The 16,962-nt window shown below is 47.6% G+C and overlaps 1 protein-coding gene across 7 annotated transcripts in view; it reads right to left on the bottom strand.

The window, feature by feature from the left end:
* ABHD6 (abhydrolase domain containing 6, acylglycerol lipase) overlaps window positions 1–16,962 on the bottom strand; it is a 62,533-nt gene that overhangs the window by 32,526 nt on the left and 13,045 nt on the right. For 2 of the 7 annotated variants that reach the window (XM_012789335.3, XM_012789344.3), the window contains exons 1-2: window positions 16,135–16,261; window positions 3,979–4,043 (exon numbers count right to left, since the gene is read on the bottom strand). The gene's annotated coding sequence lies outside the window, so the exon portion shown is untranslated. Of the gene's footprint in view, window positions 1–3,978; window positions 4,044–11,639; window positions 12,201–16,134; window positions 16,263–16,394; window positions 16,491–16,962 lie in introns of those variants that run through there. The other 5 variants (XM_012789334.3, XM_076009048.1, XM_012789339.3 and 2 more) reach the window with 4 other exon arrangements.

Genomic DNA, 16,962 nt, shown 5'->3' with positions numbered 1-16,962 from the left:
CAACCAGCAGTTTGCAAGATGACTTTAGCCAGTGGAAGAATGCTAAATAATGCGTCAGGGGGCACCGGCACTAGACAACACCAACATACATATTAAGAAATTCACCTCTTTTCAATTCTTTTTCAGTCTTGCTTATGTCAAAGAGAAGCTCTCAGTATGGAGGTGTTGAAGACCTCTCTCACCCCTGGCCCCACAGGAAAAAGCGCCCTGCTAGCTGATAACATTGTTTCCTTTTATTTTTATGGATAATTTTAATTTATGGTAGGGAAGCAAATTAATCTTAAAAGTAAATTTAAGTCAGAAGGAGTCAGTTTAAAGAAAAGTGCAAAGTAGGTGCTATATGGATCTGGCAAAAACTGCGCAGGCGGTCTGGTCTGCGGACAGCAGCAGGTGCAGGCGAGGGGAGGGGCTCCAGCCTGGCTCCTGCACGTCAGCTGGGAGACTGCGGTCTCAGTCTCCCCGCCACCAAGCGAGAACGTTCAACCAAATCATCTCTTCTGCTCTTACCTACTCTGGTGACTTAAATGTCTCTGAAATTATGCCAGGCAATTAGCGAGTAGGATCTGGCTTGCCCTAGTTACCTTGTTCTCTGTTGTATTTCCCAGAACCTAAAACATTACCTGGCAAAGACCTGGCGCTTGATGTTTATCACCCGACTGAGACTGAATACATTGAAAAAGAAAAACATACTCCATTTATGTATCCGTCATGTAAAGTGAGGCGCCCCAGGGTTAAAGACACTGATTTCAGTGGCCCTGCAGCAGTGGAGAGAGCAGGTCTCACATCCCAGACGGGCTCTTCTGCCACCTGTCAACACCCAAACTGCGCATTTGGGGGCCTTTATTTCTGAATGTGGGGCAGAGATTAATTGGATGGGAAATACTTCAGTGGATCCAGGTAAACACTGCATCAGGGAAACGAAGTTTAGTCTGAGGCCTAGGGTAAGGCAGAAAAGACATTTCACAATTGTCTTTTAACGTTCCCACTGATTTTGAAATCTGGGGATCTTGAGTTCTAACACCTTAATCTTCAGAGCACAAAGCAAAATCTAAGAATAAATAGAATGTAAAACACTTTCATAGGTCTCGTCCTTCTCTGGACAGCTATCTACATTCCATCAAATCTTACAAACAGGCCAGGCGTGGCAGCTCACGCCTGTAATCCTAGCACTCTGGGAGGCCGAGGTGGGTGGACTGCTCGAGGTCAGGAGTTCAAATCCAACCTGAGTAAGAGCGACCCTGTCTCTACGATAAATAGAAAGAAATTAATTGGCCAACTAATATATATAGAAAAAATTAGCCAAGCATGGAGGCACATGCCTGAAGTCCCAGCTACTTGGGAGGCTGAGGCAGGAGGATTGCTTGAGCCCAGGAGTTTGAGGTTGCTGTGAGCTAGGCTGATGCCACGCCACTCACTCTAGCCTGGGCAACAAGGCAAGACTCTGTCTCACTAAAAAAAAAAAAATTTTTTTTACAAACAAGTCCTAGTCCCTACAAAATAATAATGATTGTCATAATGACAGCAACAGCAATATTAACCATGACCACCCCCACCATGGCCACAGATAAAAGAGCAAGGGCCTCCATCAACTAAGTAACTTCTCTGTGCCAGGCCCCGTGCAGGCGGGGTTCATATACATCCTGTCACTTTCTTTCTCACAGTATTGTGAAATAGGAAGCACTTCTCCCATTTTAAAGATGGAAAATAAGTTAACATAAGCTTAAATAAGTTGACATGGTCACCAGATTAGTAAGTGGCAGGATCTAAATTTCAACCCACTCCTATAGATAGGCATCCCTAGTTCATGCTACCTTTGCCTTCTCTCATTGCTTTCTGTGGCAGATAGTCACTGTGCATCAGTTATGTACAAGGCACAGAGTTCAATGTTCCCACTGACATTCTTTATACTTCTTTGGAACTGCTTTAATAGTAAGTAACATGATAACAACTTTACAAGTTACCGGTTGGCTTATTAACCTTATTACTGCTGGTATATTTTTAAAACTATCCAGTACTGCTTATAATTTTTTTCTTTAATTCTGCAATAAGAAAATTCTTCCCACATTTCTGCTCAGAAAACACTATGTTCTTCAAATCTGAATATAAGACCCCAGCTGTTAAAGAGTGTTGCATCTAACCTACCCTGATCTCTGAAACTAGGTTCTATAAAGCAAACTAATTCCTTGAAACCATCACTAATGATTAATAGCTAGAAATGACACAACGAAGAAAATATTCTCTCATATGGAAGCGCCAGAATTGATGAGACACAATAATTTCAGAAACAGGCCATTCTAACTCCTTGTCACATACATCTTCTCCATCACAGAGGAAAATCGTGCTGAAATGTCCAAGTAAGTGGTTAAGCTTGCCCAGTCATCAATACAAGTGTGGCCCAGCCCCCAGGATTACTGTCCTTGGGGTGCTCAGCTCTGCCTTCCTGGCCGTACTGTGTGCCCTGCACTCTGACTGAGCCCATTCTTCCTCTGCACTTTCCTCGAAGGCCAGGCTATGAGCACACCTGGTTTGCATCCCACGGTGCTCTCCCCACTCTCTCTCCTGGATATTCCTATAATGCTCTCCCCACTCTCTCCTTATCTACCTCTACTCCTGTCCTCTACCACTCGATCCTGTAAGGGAATTTGAAGATCAACATACCAACAGGACCTCCTTCCAGCCTTTCCCAAAAGCCTGCTTGACCACCCATGATCCCAAAGGCCCTGCAGTGTCGCAGACACCTCCTCAGTTCTCCCGACTCACTGACTTCTGCTGACAATAATCACATCAGTCGGCCTCTTAGACGCCAATGCATCTTTCTTTCTTTCTTTCTTTTTTTTTTTATACTTTTCTTTTTTTTTTACTTTTTATTTATTCCTTCTTAATTTTTTAACTTTTTTTTTCTTTTTTTGATACAGAGTCTACTATAGAAACAGGATCAATGCATCTTTCTTTCACTTTATTTCTTGCTCACCATCCTGTTACGCAAGGTGGGGAGGTACCAGCACTGGAGTCAACTTGTCCAAGTCTAGCCAAACTGTGCTGCTTGGTAATGGCAATTTAAATTTAAATTAATTAAAGCTAAAGAAAATTCAAAATTCAGTTCTTCACTCACACCAGCCACATCTCAAGTGTTTGACAGCCACATGCAGACAGGAGCCGCCGCATCACCCAGCACAGGTTGGGGGTTTACAGCCCTGAAAGCTTCTTGCAACAGATCCCTTAGGTCAGTTTGGTTCGACATTTACCAGGAATATAGTGTGGGAAGAAAAATTCCCACCAGCTGTGGCACTTCAGACCACAGCCCTTGGCCACCACACTGGGTCCAGGTCTCCATGTCCCTTTCCTCCCATTTCTGTACAGGTTGCTCTTTCACACCCTGGATTCCTTCCACCACCAGCTGTCGGAGGAATCGTCCGAATTCACATCAGGGATTAGGCTGCACCAGTTTAATGTCCACCAAATAAAATGCGAACTCTGACCACTCCATATGGTCCGGGCTCAGCTTCCTAGCCATGACTTACTCCCATGTCTTTGCCTGCATCCCAGGTAACCAGTTCCCTGCCCCCATGCAAACCCACAAGCCTCCTGCTGCCTCCCTGCACTGTCCTCTACTGTGGAGCACTCCCTCGCCTGGCTGCCTGATGAGCTCCTCTCTGCCTTCAGGGCTGGTTCAAGTGTCATTCCCCAGGAAAGCATGGCTGGTCCTATAGTCCCATGCCTTCTAGATTCCTTTCAAATTTAGAGGCCTGCTCCTGGCATAGTCTTTGAGAACTATTTTTAGGGGGCTTTTTGTGTGTGTATCAGACCTTTGAAAGCCCTCAGGTACCCAGTCCCTTCCCATCTGACCTATTGAACCAGACAAATCACCCCCACAGGTTGGCCTGCAGAGAGGAGGAGGAGAGCTGATAGCAGCAGTTCCAGTCTCATCAAGGGCTGCCTTCTTCTGGGTAATCTGTGGTGTTAAAAATCCATACTCACTCTTTAAAGAGCACAGCCTTCTTTCCCAACTGCTACTGGCTCAGGCAGAAGCTGAAAATTAGATTCTGGAATCACAAGAAATAAAATGACAAAGCATTAAATTAATACAGGCAAAGTACAAATCTCCTGTGGCTTTATAGCATGCCTTTTGTTCAGTCACCTCCCCCAATTAGGCAATGTGCACAAAGGGCAGGGCGTCTCAGATAATAAGCCAGGCTTAGGAAGAGTTGAAGGAGATCGGAGAAACCTGGTGAGTGATAGTGAAAGCTCTCCTTCCCTGCCCTTGTCTAGACATTGTGTTCAGAAAGGAAGGAGGAAAGGCAGCCACCAGTGGGCAAGTGAGGATAAAATCGCTACTACTGTGTTTCCCTGAAAATAAGACCTACCCATAAAATAAGCCCCAGCAGGATTTCTAAGCATTTGCACAATATAAGCCCTACACCGAAAATAAGACCTAGTGACGGGCGTGGCTACGCAGCGCATCTGCACAACCCGTGCATGTCGTCTCGGAGCGGGAAAGAACACGAGCCAGCCCTTCTCATCTGCCCCATGAGAGCTCTAGTGCTCCACAGGAGAGATTGGGGCCAATGGTTCTAAAGGAAGTAGAGTCGCAAGACATTCAGGAATTGAATGTCTTGAATTCAGTGTTTGGAGAGTTATGATGATGTTCCAGAAGAAGACGACTTCATTATATTTGAATAAATGTAGATTGTTGTACCGCACTTAAAAAAAATAACACACCCCTGAAAATAAGCCCTAGGGTGCCTTCTTGAGGAAAAATAAATATAAGACCCTGTCTTATGTGGGGGTGCCTCGATGGTGCCTCAGCAGCGTCTCAGTGGCGCAACAAGAAAGGAATTTTTCCTCCCCTTTGTGTGAAGTAGGGCGAGGCAATTAGCAGCACACATCTGTTTACAGTTCTACCTTCGGTTATCTCTTGGGTTGTGAAGAATGATGGAAGGGAGGGGGGATGCGCAGGGGTCGTACAGGATACTAAAAAAAATTAATCACTTCAAAGCTCAGCTCATGACCAGCGCGTGATCAGTTTGTGCGTTGCTAGGGCCCTTTGAGATAAAAGGTGCGCCGCAATTCAGGTGGGGGTCCTTGCCTGCGAGAGTGGCCACTGCGTTGGTGCTCTGGGGCTTGGACCCTGGCTAGCCAGAAAATAAACCTCCTCTTGTGTGATTGCATCCTCGATGTCTCTGCTTTTCTGTCTGGTGGAGCTGTGGAAGGTCAGTCCCTAACACTTATTTTCGGGGAAACATGGCAGAAGACAGCAAACGGGGTTGCATCACTCAAAAACCGTCTGGGCAGGCCGGGTGAGGTGGCTCACGCCTGTCATCTTAGCACTCTGGGAGGCCGAGGCGGGCAGATTGCTCGAGGTTAGGAGTTTAAAACCAGCCTGAGTGAGATCCCAGTCTCTACTATAAATAGAAAGAAATTAATTGGCCAACTAATATATATTGAAAAAATCAGCCGGGCATGGTGGCGCATGCCTGCAGTCCCAGCTACTCGGGAGGCTGAGGCAGGAGGATTGCTTGAGCCCAGGAGTTTGAGGTTGCTGTGAGCGAGGCTGATGCCACGACACTCACTCTAGCCTGGGCAACAAAGCAAGACTGTGTCTCAAAAAAAATAAAAAAAAAAAAAAACCTGGCTGGGCAAAGGCTTGGCAGCAGAATGAGAGGCCAGGCAAAGGAAACAGAGCCAGCAAAGCCCCTGAATTGTGTCAGATGCATCAAAGAGCTAAACATAAAAAAGAAAACCATGAAAGTTCTAGAAGAAAACATGAAGACTTTGTTTTAAAATGTCTCCATAGGAAACGGCTTTCTAAGTGAGATATAGAATCCAGAGGCTATAACAAAAAGAGTATTAATTGCATAAAAATATTTTTAAATGTCCACATGGAAAGAGATATCATAAACAAGATTAAAATGTGTTAACACATATCAGAGGCAACAGACCTATACTAATTTCCTTAATGTATAAAGGGTTCCTACAAGTCAGGAAAAACAACAACAAAGTCTAATAGAAAAATAAGCAAATGATCTAAACAGATAATTTGCCAGAAAGGAAACAGAAATGACTCAACATATAAAATGAAGCTCGACGCCACGGCACTCACTCTAGCCTGGGCAACAAAGTGAGACTCTGTCTCAAAAAAATAAATAAATAAAAATAAAATGAAGCTCAACCTCATTTGCAATAAGAGACATACAAATTAAATCTACAAGGTGATGGCAATTTTTATTTATTATACTAGAAAAGAACAAAAAGTTTAGTGACAGACTGTGTTGCTGAGACTATGGAGAGACAGACGCTCTCGTATAATGAGCTGATTCACATTCCTGTCATCAAACCCTACAGAGGGCAGCTTGGCAGAATCTGTGGCAATGTAAAACGCACACACTCTTGACCTAACAATCTTCTTTTCTTTTTTTAGGAATTTATCTGTTTATATCTGAAGATGTGTGAAAATATATTTATACCAGGTTATTACAATATAACTTATAATGGCAAAAGACCGGAAATGATTCAAGTGCTCACTTATAGAGTACCTGTTAAGTAAATGATAGTATAGCTTTATAAAGGAATATTATATATAGCCATTAAATACAAACAAAAGTTAAATATAAGCCATTAAAATAATGAGACAGTACTATTTATCCCTATAGGTAATGACCTCCAAGGTACATTAACCATGGAACAGAAGACGGTGGATAAAATAAACACCTCTAGCATTAAAAAGGAGAGAGAGAGAGAGAGAGAGAGAGAATATACATGTTATGCTTATATGTGCATGGAATCTTTCTGGATGGTCACACAAGAAATCGGTGCCACGGCTGCACTGGGAAGGGGACGAACTGGGGCTTGGGGACAGAGGTGAAAGGCAGACTTTTCACTGGTACCTTTGGTACCTTCTGAATTGATGCCACGTGCATATGTAAAGTTTTTTCTAATTAATTTAAAAACTACAATATAAACGTAAATAAAATTATTTATTCTGTACTGCCCAATATAGTAGCCACTAGTCACATGTAGCTGATTAAATTTAAATTAATTAAAATTAAATAGAATTTAAAATTCAGTTCCTCAACCACACTAGCCACATTGCAAGTGCTCCTTGCAACAGCCGCGTAGCCTGTGGCTGTGATATTGGACAGCAAAACACAGAACATTTTCATCATCACAACAAGCTCTATCAGCCAGTCCTGGACTTGTACTAGTGCAAAAGGCCCATTAGAGACGGCGACCAAACCTTCACTGTTTCTTCTGAGAAGGGAAGAAAGGTGAATGCGAATGCTGTCAGGATGGAAACCTCCCTCTATACACACCAGCCAGGTCACCTAGTGGCCTGCTCTCAGTGACTGGCGGACGACCGCCCATGTGACTGTCCAAAGGCTAAGCCTGCTTGGTAAGAACTTTAGTCCTTACGGCTTGAAATCCAGCACTCTCCGATAGAGGATGATAAGAACTTAATTTTTTTTTTTTTTTTTGAGACAGAGTCTCACTTTGTTGCCCAGGCTAGAGTGAGTGCCGTGGCGTCAGCCTGGCTCACAGCAACCTCAAACTCCAGGGCTCAGCGATCCTACTGCCTCAGCCTCCCGAGTAGCTGGGACTACAGGCATGCGCCACCATGCCTGGCTAATTTTTTGTATATATATTTTTAGTTGGTCAATTAATTTATTTGTATTTTTGGTAGAGGCGGGGTCTCGCTCAGGCTGGTTTCGAACTCCTGACCTTGAGCAATCCGCCCGCCTCGGCCTCCCAAAGTGCTAGGATTACAGGCGTGAGCCACCACGCCCGGCCAAGAACTTAATTTTTTAAGATGATAAACATTCTTATTATTCCATGCTGGAACCACACAACCTACAGTCCATAAACCATGAATTCTTATCTCCTTTGTGGTGCTGGGAGAGGTCCCGGTTAAAGGGTTCACTCTCTCCTGCTCTGTACCAAAGCATTAGCAACTGGTTCCCCCAGGCAGGTTCTTGTTCAAGGACCAGCCCAGCCCCCAGCCCTGCCCTGCCTGTGCCTGCAGCACTGTGGGTGGGGAGGCCAGCCGGCCAGGCTGGTGCTGGGGGGGGGTTACAGACAAGCAGAAAGCCCTGCATGCCACTCAGTGCCCAGGAGAAGTGACAGCCTGAGGAGGCACAGGCAGGCAGGTCAGTCGGAGGCTCAGTTGGAAGGTATAGGAGGCTTGTGTACCCTATAGCACAGCTTCTGAAAAATCACATTGGCCAAGAGGCAAGGCAATGAAATGTGTCACACATGCCCTGACTGGGCCCAGCACCTTGAAAACCTCAGCCTCTTGGGTCAAGATGTGGGGTGTGGCGACAGTCTGAAATAACTGCCTGCTTGAAATCATGTTTAAAACAAAACAGCTCTACAGAAATACAAGCCAGTCTCTTGCTGGGTTAAATAGGAGCCCAAAGCTAGCTGATCCTTTACCTCCAAGGAGCCCAAAGTCTTCAGGCTGAAGCAGAGCCCATAACGAGCTTTCATTAAACACTTCTCTCTGAATTAGTGTAAGCACATGCACTGTCATCAGCCCAGGTCACCCCTCCATGGCAAAGTGGTAGAAAGGGCATCACTTAAGTGGCTATTTTCCATATGACTGAAAGGCAGGAAAGGTGTGCTATGGCAACAGGGCAAAACTGGACCTCAGCACCCAAATACGTTCTCCTGTTGCCCGATCCTGCACTCCTCAATAAAGGAAAAGCAAGGAGATCAAAGAGGAATCTGTCATTGCTAAAGGAGGTAAAGCTGGTCTACAGTGCTTTGTGACTGCAGGAACAAAGCTGAAGTTAAACAAAAAAGGAGCCTTGTTAATAAACAGCGGCAGGTTTTAACAGAACAAGATTTGGGGCTCCTAGCACAAACTGCAGTATTTAGGGCCCTTAGTGAGCTGATGCCCACATTCTTTCCAGCCAGAATCTACTCCCCAGAAATCTCAGTAACCCAGGAAAATGAGCACCAGGGATAGGAACCTGTGGTGAAGCCCCATTCGAAATTTTAAGAGTAAAACACAGTTTTGTTTGGAACTTTATCCAAACAAATAAAACAAAAATCAAATCTGTCTATTTTAAAAACGATAGTAAATACTAAACAGAATTTAGGTTATAACTACAGCCCTGTACTAATTCTTACAACAAAGAATACATCTCGTGTAGACTGTTTTACAGCACGGCGAGTCCTTCTCATTAACATTTGGTCATCACAGCGCCATCATAGAGGCCATTTTTGCAAAATATGGTATGGCTTCAAGGTCCTTTCAAGTCTTAGATTTTCAAGTCTCTCCCCCAAGGGAGTGTTCATCCCTTCTCTTCACTGCTGACAGGCCGCACATTGCCAGGCCCTATTATTGCCTTGACATGTCATTCAAGCAGGTCACTTTGATTTCATGAAATCCTGCCTCTCTTGCAAGAGCTATAATTTTATTTTCACTGTTTATCTTGTATTTGCAAAACATCTGACAACTTGGGAGACCATGGAACAAAATATGGATGTCCCTGGAGCCTGGCTGGCCACTGAGATTGGAAACAGAGAGAGGGATGATAGAGTGGAATCTAATTTTGTACATGGCAAGTCTATTAACAAGTATTTTCCTGTTATGATAGCTTCTGCTTCCCATCCACAACCTAGAAACTGTGAGGAATCAGATACTAGATAGGCTAATAACCTGACCCTCTCATGACTATACCTGCACTGCTTTCTGTTTCTGTCCATTTTCCCCACTTTCACTACCTGCAGGACACCTTCTACCTATCCCATCTTCTCCTTTAAAAATCTTTCTGGCAGAGCTAGAAGTATCTCCTTCAGTTGACTTTTCCTCAACCCCCCTTCCCCCCAGTAACCTCTGCTCCATCCTTCGTGCCCCGGAGTATTTGGTCTGAATACTTCCCTCTCAGGGCATTTGGGATTTGTGCCTTAGGAGGAGAAGACTGCTGTACTAGCCTGCAAGCTCCTCAGACAAGTCGGACCACACCTTTGCGTCTGTCGCAGCACTGGCACCACCTCGCCTTGCCCTTGGCAGGCACTTGGTAAATACCGAATGACAAGCTGGAAAGTCAAAATAGAAGTGACCGCTCAGACTGAGAAGAAACAGTCCCTGCAGCCACCATGCAGCCTTAGGTGAAGTAATGAACCAACAAGGCTGCCCACCAGTGTCAGCACGGCACATTCCTTCACTCTTCTCTTTATGGCCACCCACTAAATGGCCATTCCTCATCAGAGCAGTATAGTGTTAGAGGTTCTAGTTCATCTAGGCAGCTGGATCCAGAGAGGTTAAGCAAGCTGCCCAATGTCACACAGCTTTCTCTTCCCCAAGCCATCAGTGCCCTCAGCATGAGATGGAAGACCACACGGGATTTGGTGCCTGCCCATGTCTCAAGTGACTTTTGTTGTCACTCCCCCATCATCCCCCTCTACTCTTTCTCAGATTGGTCAGCAATCCACAGATATGTCACGCTCTTCCATACCTCCAGGCCTTGGGCCCACACGCTCCCTCTCCTGGGCAGAACAGCCTCCCTTGTGCCTAGTGAGCTCCAGCTCATCCTACAAGGCTTGGCTGTTAAGGCATTACCTCATCTGCAAATGCTCCTGCGAAAATGTTCAGTTTCGCAGTTCAATACTTGGGTTCAAATTTCTGCCTGGCCACTGATCAGACATGTACCTGTGGCAAGTCACTTAACCTTATAGAACATCACTGTGGGGATGAAGTGAGGTGATGTAAGGAAACTGTTCCATGCAGTGATGAGCAGATACTAAGTGCTTCCTCTGCACAGCTAGGATCTTGCCTCACTCCCAGGCAGAGTTAGGCAGTCCTGCCCCTGTCACCTGTACTAACACTGCTCAGGTCTATTCAGATGCTTGAGTAGTCTGTGGGCAGGATCTATACTGCCATCTTTATACCCTAAGAGTCTAGCCCATAGCAAGACTTCATCACATGTAAGCTTTGAATCCTTTTCTGGGTATGTCATAAGGCAAATGCTCAGTGCAAACAGCCAAACAGCCAGAGCTTATGGAAAAATGCCTAAAATCAAAGGCTGCTGTTACTTTAGGTAATTACTTCGCATGAAGAAGCCCCCAAACTGCAGCCACAGAAGAACCTCTGCTCACACCTTCCCAAGTATTGTCCTGCTCCCCTGAATCAGCAGTTCCCTTGGTGCAGCACTGGAGCGCACCCCGGAGGCCTGTGACAGACCCCCACGTGCATCCAACCACAGGCAGGACTGGAAGACCTCTAGGATTGAAAAGCCTGGAATATGATCCAGAGGGTTTCTGAGGGTCTGATTTAGGAGACACCTTGATCTTCTTTGAGGAGGCAACTACACCCAAGGTCAGAAAGGACTTTAATGCTGTGAAAGTCATGCCCAGGTCAGAGTCCGTCAACTGTGGTGCAGGTGATGCTGGGCATGCAACTCTCTGTCGTGGGGCTGTCCTGCGCATCACACGGTGTTTAGCAGCGTGCCTGGCCTCCACCACTGGATGCTGCCCGCAAGTTGTGACAACCAAAAATATCTCCAGATGCTGAACAAATGTCCCCTCGGGGACAAAGTTGTCCCTGGCTGAGAATTCTTCTAGAATAAATAAGCCCACTCAACTAAAACCCTTGTCTTATTACTGCGGTAAATCAGGGAGGAGCGGTTTTAGCTACTCACAAAAACTATCTCGAAAAACTGTCTTCCAATCTTCAGGTATCCTTGTTTGTTTGTTGAAGGTCACAATCTGGAAGGCAGCTGTTCTCAACTCTGGCTGTACACCAGAATTCCCTGGGGATCTTAAAACAAGAAAAACCTCCTGGGCCCCACCCCTAGAGATTCAGATTCAGTTGTTCTGGGGTAGAGCTTAGGCATGGGTTTTCTGTTTTGTTTTGAGTTCCCTAGGTGGTTGCAACCCATAGCCAGGGCAGAGAAGCACTGCCCTGAATACTGCATTCGATCCTACTCTCTCCCTCATCCTCCGACTCTGGCAGTGTGAACAGCCAGTGAGTCAGGCAGCCAAAATGAGGCTGAGGGGATTTATTAACTTCTCCTTCGTAACAATGAAACATCCTCGGCACACTCCATTTCTGGGCCTGCAGATGACTTGCCAGAAAGAATGGCACTCAACCCCGTCACCAAGCGCTTTCCCATGGCCTTATTCATCTAAACAGTGCCGTTCCAAAGAACTTTCTGCAAAGGGGAAATGTTCTCTATCTGCTCTGTCCGATACAGTAGCCACTGGCCAATGTACCTACTGAGCCCTTAAAATGTGAAAAGCCGAATTTTGAATTTTATATTATTTTAATTAATTTGAATTTAAATAGCCACATGTGGCTCAGTACTGGAAATGTACTGAGTGCATGTGGCCACTGTACTGGGAAGCACAAGAAGTGTTTCTGTCCCTACAGGGTTATAAAAATAAAGAAAAGTCTGCTAAAGTCCACAGAAATGTGAAATTTACAAAAACATTTATCTTAAGATATCTAAACCAAAACAGTCCTTAAATTATCAAGTAAATCTTAACTTATTCAAATTAAGACTCAATTAGGAAAAATTTTAAAATAAATTTTTTCAACTTGCAGAACTAGCTTCCTGGCCTATTTCAAACACTTAGCTTTGAAGGGGACATCCCTTTTTTTGAATACTCATCATGGTAATAATTGAGCTGGTCACCAAAATCACCAGGAGTTTGATAAAGAATAAGATAGAGTGTGCTGGGTGCGGTGGTACGCCTGTACTCCCAGCTACTCTCAGAAGGCCGAGGCAGGAGGATTGCTTGAGTCCAAGAGTTCCAGGCCAGCCTGGCCAACATAATAAGATCCTATTTCTTTTCTTTTTTTTTTTTGCTGGGGTAGGGGGGAGTCTCCCTCTGTTGCCTGGGCTAGAGTGCCATGGCGTCAGCCTGGCTCACAGCAACCTCAAACTCCTGGACCCAAGCAATCCTCCTGCCTCAGCCTCCCGAGTAGCTGGGACTACAGGCATGCACCACCTTGCCCAGCTAATTTTTTCTATATATTTTTAGTTGTCCAGCTAATTTCTTTCTATTTTTAGTAGAGACGGGGTCTCGCTCTTGCCCAGGCTGGTCTCGGACTCCTGAGCTCAAACGATCTGCCCACCTTAGCCTTTCAGAGTGCTAGGATTACTGGCATAAGCCACTGCACCCAACCAGATAAGATCCTATTTCTAAAAACTAAAAAAATAATATGACATAGTGCTGATTTCCACCCAGCTACTTACTAGCCTACTAGGATAAAACACTCGCCCTTGCTTGTCTTCCTCCAAACCCAGATATGATCTTTTGATTTAACCACTTGCCCCCAGGGTAGGCCTAAACTAACACACCGCAAACCAAGGTCATCTCTAAGTTTCATCTCATGAAACTAGAGTCAAGTTTCATGATCACTTCCAATTGCACAAACTGCATTCCCACATTTACTCTAGGTGTGCAGATCCTCACACAGCTCAAAGTTCACACATTTTAAAAGCTAAAAAAAAGGCCGGGCGCTGTGGCTCACGCCTATAATCCTAGCACTCTGGGAGGCCGAGGCGGGCGGATTGCTCGAGGTCAGGAGTTCGAAACCAGCCTAAGCAAGAGCGAGACCCCGTCTCTACTATAAATAGAAATTAATTGGCCAACTAATACATATATAGAAAAAATTAGCCAGGCATGGTGGCACATGCCTGTAGTCTCAGCTACTTGGGAGGCTGAGGCAGGAGGATTGCTTGAGCCCAGGAGTTTGAGGTTGCTGTGAGCTAGGCTGATGCCACGGCACTCACTCTAGCCTGGGCAACAAAGTGAGACTCTGTCTCAAAAAAAAAAAAAAAAAAAAAGCTAAAAAAAAAATAGTTGCTTAGCCCGAATCACCTTGCCCACCTCTAAGTAGAGTCCATGTGAGGCATTTATTAATGATTCAGTATTTCTCCAGTAATTCAAAGTAGTGGTCAATTAATAGCTGGTGCTTTTTGAGTGCTTACCACATATGCTAGGTCCCGAGCACTATTTACCTAAGTATTATTTACTACTGATCTCTGAAACAGGTACTATCAACAGAAGCTGAGGCTCAGAGAGGTTAGGTAACTTGCCCATGGCCACACAGATAGAAAGTAGTAGGGGTGAGATCTAGAGCCAAGTCTGTCTGATTTTCTGGTGGAAATCCTTTGAGTTATGAACAAAAACAAATATGTGGTTACAATGTTAGGTACAAGGCTGAGCCATTCTCCCTGGGATCAGACTGCAGCTCAGTGAAGGAGGTGGTGTTGCAGGGTTAGGAGATCCTGAGCTGAGCCTATTCTTACTGCAGAAGCCACCCCATATCCCCACGGACCTCCGTCTCTGTCTTAGGCTTGAGCAGGACAGAGAATGGAAAGAGGGACCTTGCCTGCCAGCACAGCTGCATCCAAGAGAACAAAGCAGTAGAACTTTCCAAATGCCATCATGGAGGTGGGACGTAGTGGATCCAGCTTAGGATCCCAGGGGAAAAAGGAAAAGCTTTCACGTGGGTGCAGGGGAGAAATCAGGAGAGTGTTCCTGGAGGGAGCAGCTGAGCTGGACCTACTGGACCTACAGGGTAGGTAAGATTTAGACACCAGAGATTCCAGGGAGGGCATTCCTGGAGGAGAAAACAGCATAAGCAAAGGCAGCGTGGGGAAGAAGTGTGTTCACTGGCCTGGGCTAGAAGCAGGGAGCCAGGCGGTGGTCAGGATGCAGAGCAGGGAGGGGCAGGGTCTCCAGAGACCTAAGCCAGGATAGCAGAGGGAGCCCAGGAAGTACCTGACTAACCACCTCAGGACTTGTTTCGCACCCTAGGCCTTTCCAGATGTATGGCCTTGAGCAAGTCCCTTCTCCTCTCTGGGCCTCAGTCTCCTTGAGGAGGGCACTGAAGGCCCCTTGCTGGTCTGTGAACCTAATTTTAGAAAAAAAATAAACTGGTGCTAGGAATGCAGGTTATTTGTTTCTCTTATTTCTGCTCTTTCTATACTATGATATTTTGAGAATGTATCAGTTAAAATTGGGTAAAAAGTCTATTGGTTCAGAGTGGGGACTCTGAGGTCAGAATCAATGAGTGTCCTGGGAAGGGACCACCTCTGGACGCCTCACATTTCTCCTCTGAGAAATGGGGACAGGAGTGGTACCTACCTCATGGGGCTGTTGGGGGCAGGAAGTAGGCAGGTAATTATTTTAAGGGGCTTTGAACAAGGCCTGGCACCCAGCACTAGCTCATTCTATGTCAGCTATTATTAATTATAAACTATTTAAAGCTCCCAGCCAGGTGGAGCCAGCCATCAGGGATTTCTGAGCAGGCGAGAGGGTAAGACAAATGCTGGCCTCCAAGTCCCAGCTTGGGTAGGGCCCTCCTCTAATTCCTCTTCGTAACCACCCAGCTTCTAGGGCACAGAAGCGGCTCAAAGTACTATTCCCTGCGTGCACAGCCTCCAGACCCCCTGGCACCCTCCTCGCCACAAGCGTCTGTCAACTCGGTGGCCCTGTAGGTTCAAGGGTGCAGATCTTGCACGCGCTCCGCCCTGCTGCCCGCCTTACACAATCCGCATTTCTAAGGGAGCCCAGAAGCCCGATTCCGCGGAGGTGGCTTGGGGGACCGCAGGGTTGCCGGCAGCCCCCGGCTGTCGGGGTGGCTGGACTGCACCCCGACTCCAGGCTTTGGGGAGGAGGGGAGGGGCGCACGGCGCGGGCTGGGGCGGACTGGGGAGGGGAGCGCAAGGTTGCGGGGCGGTATCAGCGAGGGAGATCCCGGGGATGCAGTCGCGGGGCGAGCGGGGGAGGTGCCCGGGAGCGCGGCGCGTTCGGGAGGGCGAGCTCAGCCCCTCTCAGGAGGCGGGAGCAGGGGGCGCAGGAGCCCGCCACGGGCGCTGGAGGGCGGCGGCGGGCGCAGGAGGGCGCAGGTCCCGCCCGCCCCGCCGCGTCCCCGGCCTAAGGAGACCGGCAGCCCGGACCTGCGAAGCGGGTGCCGGCGTTCGGGAGCCTCAGACCGAGCCGGGCGCGGGAAAGGAGCGCAGGTGCCGACGCGGGGCGCGGCGCGGGGCGCGGCGCGGGGCGAGAGTCCGTGTCCCGACCCGTCGTCCCCCGGCGCGCCGCGTGGGGAGCAGGCTGCCCGGCGCAGCTAGTGGGGTAGGTCACGGAGCCAGGGGGTGCCCCGGCCCCGCTCCCGCTCACCTGACCGGCCTCAGCCGCCTGGGTCCAGTCGCCGGAGCCCGACCCCGCCTCGAAGCCCAGCCCCCGGCCCGGCCCGGCCGCGGCGCGCGCTCGGCCCCGGAGCTCCGCTCACTCCCTTAAAGGCGCAGCGCACCGGCTGGCGTCCTCCGACAGAAAAGCCGCCCCGCCCGCACCCGGCCCCCCCGCTGTCCCTGGTCGCCGCGTTCTGTTTTGGGATCTCCCGGGCGTTTATCCCCAGCTTCTCCGCACCCCGGACTCACAGCCTTAAACCCGGAGGGTAAAGTTAGTATCCTGCAGGATCCGACCCCAGCAACCTGCCTCCAAGCACCCGAGAGCCAAGGCCAAAGCACAAGCGCCTACTGTGTTCCAGAGAACACAAGCCAATCATCCCGCCCACCCGCGCCCCAAAGAGCGCACGGTGGGGCGGGGCGTGAGGGGAGCACATTGCAAGACAAGGAGCCACAATCCCATAGTAGGAGGCCAGAATTCTTCGGGGCATTGTTAAATTTACTTTGCACCTGCTGTGTGCCTGGCGCTGCTGACCATTGCATCTACCAAAGTGACTCGGGATCTCTGTCCCTAAAGGGCCCGGAGAGAAAGAAAGGGACAGGCACAGGCTCGCAAGCAAGCAAAGCGACACCTCTTTATATCAGGTGTCTGTCTCATTTGGTCCTTTGAGGTAGACACTATCTTTGGCTTCCTTTCTCAGAAGAAACAGCCGCAGGGAGGTGAGGAGCTTGTGCAGGTGCTCATCCCAGGGTCCCAGTGAAGTACAGAACTAGGAGTTCCAACCCAGGATCTTCCGACTCCAAAGCTATGGGCATCCAG

This window comes from Microcebus murinus, chromosome 1, assembly GCF_040939455.1.
Source record: "Microcebus murinus isolate Inina chromosome 1, M.murinus_Inina_mat1.0, whole genome shotgun sequence".
Classification (NCBI taxonomy): domain Eukaryota; kingdom Metazoa; phylum Chordata; class Mammalia; order Primates; family Cheirogaleidae; genus Microcebus; species Microcebus murinus.
The sequence above is the reverse complement of the archived record's forward strand: the minus strand, read 5'-3'. Positions and strand labels throughout refer to the sequence as shown.